The sequence below is a fragment of the Salvia hispanica genome, chromosome 4 (assembly GCF_023119035.1).
Source record: "Salvia hispanica cultivar TCC Black 2014 chromosome 4, UniMelb_Shisp_WGS_1.0, whole genome shotgun sequence".
Taxonomy (NCBI): domain Eukaryota; kingdom Viridiplantae; phylum Streptophyta; class Magnoliopsida; order Lamiales; family Lamiaceae; genus Salvia; species Salvia hispanica.
The window spans coordinates 46226933-46229199 of NC_062968.1; the positions used below are offsets into that span (position 1 = coordinate 46226933).

Genomic DNA, 2267 nt, shown 5'->3' on the forward strand with positions numbered 1-2267 from the left:
AAGTTGTTTCTATGATTCTAAGAGTTGGAGTTCTACTGGGGCTTTACTAATCTGCAGTTATCCTATGAGTTTGGTTAAGAAATGTTGGTCCCTTGATTATTAAAGCTCGTTACTTGTTGTGAGGCTGGATTTAGTATAGTTAACACTTGTGCTATGTGGTGATTGATCTAAACATGATGCAGATAAGGTGTTGGGGTGTTGAGGTGTTTACCTCTTGATGTAGTGAAGGAATGATGCTGCCCTTGTTGCTGCTTGAGATCAGCTCCTAAGGCACCAAGCTTTCTAACTCTCTCTAAATTTTGCTGATTATTTTGAGAAGTGTGGGAGGGAGTTCGAATGTGGTGTGGAGGCCCTTGTTTTATAGGCTGATTTTGTGTACCTTAGGGGAGTTAATGAGGCTGACCTTGTTTGGTTTATTGCCCAGCATATCTCTTGTTCTTGATCCCCAAAGCAGCCTTTTACTTGACACATTTTGGTGCTACTTGGAGTACTAGAGTTTGACTAATTAATTTAACTTGTTCTCACATGCTCTCATAGTACTTTGGTTCATAACTTTATTTGTTTGCAAGCTGCAGGAAATCTCTCACTTCCTTGATCTCCACTACTCTTGTTTGAATGAACTTGGTGTTTTGCTAAGGACAGAGGACTTCTCATTTACTCACTTTGGTGGTTTGTGACTAAGAAAAGCTGGTGTGCCGGCTGTTTTTTTTTTAGAGGAGTATAAAGGCAGATTTGGCTTTCCTCATTTGGGTAGGTCCTTAGTCCTCTATCACTAAGGTAGGATTGTCTCAATTCCTTAAACAAAACTCCATTTAACCTCCTGTTCCCTAGCTGAAACTTAAGGCTTTATCTCATATTGCAGGTGGGTCACCTTGGCTGCTTTGATGTTCTCGGACTCGGCCCGCCGTTCGGCCGATGGGTTGCTCAAACGGGCCACGATTTTGGCCTGAGGGGGAAGGCCCGAAAAGCATCTAAATTTTATTTTCTTTGTTTTCTTTCTTTGAAGCCTCGATCCACATATTGTAGTATTTTTGACATTAATTGTTCGTTTATTGTACTAGAAATGTTATTCGAAAATTCATGATATTCTACAATGTAAATTTCCAATTCTTAGTTCAATTGATTACTTAGCTTTTACTTGTAACTAAAAGTTTTAAAATTCACAACAAAAGCTCGAGTTTCATTAATTCTTCATGAACGGGGAACTTCACATCCTTAGTTCGATATTAAAATGGCGAGGGAAAAGAAAAGTAAGGGTGCGGGTATTACACTAATACTTATAATTTAAATGTTATCAAACTTTATTTTGATTGTAGTTATTAGGTTTTTGCGTCGATGTTTTTATAGTGTTTAATGTTTATCATTTAGAGGTATTTGTATGTATTAAATTTAAATTCCCACAAAACTGTATGGTTTTTTGAGCTTATTTATGTAATGAAATTAGTCATCAAGTTATTTGTGAATGATAAGTTATGTTGGATTTTTGTAATTTTTTATGTTGTACCTTATTGGTATGAGTTATGATCTTAGGATAGTGTTCACTAATTGATCGGAGTTAAATCCTTCCCCTAAGGGTTTAGTAATCCATAGGGCTAGGGTCTATCATCTAATTAGCGAATTTTGTTTACAGTTTTATACATTATTTTTTTATATGTAATTTTATGCATAAAATACTACATTAACTAATACTTATAATTCAAATGTTATCAAACTTTATTTTGATTGTAGTTATTAGGTTTTTGCGTCGATGTTTTTATAGTGTTTAATGTTGATCATTTAGAGGTATTTGTATGTATTAAATTTAAATTCCCACAAAACTGTATGGTTTTTTGAGCTTATTTATGTAATTAAATTAGTCATCAAGTTATTTGTGAATGATAAGTTATGTTGGATTTTTGTAATTTTTTATGTTGTACCTTATTGGTATGAGTTATAACCTTATGATAGTGTTCACTAATTGATCGAAGTTAAATCCTTCCCCTGAGGGTTTAGTAATCCATAGGGCTAGGGTCTAGCACCTAATTAGCTAATGTTGTGTACAGTTTTATACATTATTTTTTTGTATTTAATTTTATGCATAAAATATACATTAACTAATATTTATAATTCATATGTTATAAAAATTTATTTTGGTTGTAGTTATTAGGTTTTCGTGTCGATGTTTTCATAGCGTTTAATGTTAATTAGTTAGATGTATTTGTATGTATTAAAGTTTAATTCCCACAATACTGTATGGTTTTTTGAGCTTATTTATGTAATGAAATTAG

At 33.2% G+C, this 2267-nt stretch overlaps 1 long non-coding RNA gene across 1 annotated transcript; it reads left to right on the forward strand.

Annotated features, from left to right (window-relative positions):
- Positions 1 to 277: 277 nt before the first annotated feature.
- LOC125218563 lies at positions 278 to 1119 on the forward strand. Its single transcript, XR_007175977.1, has 2 exons — positions 278 to 777; positions 863 to 1119. It is a non-coding gene; the product is annotated as an uncharacterized LOC125218563 (long non-coding RNA).
- Positions 1120 to 2267: the final 1148 nt, after the last annotated feature.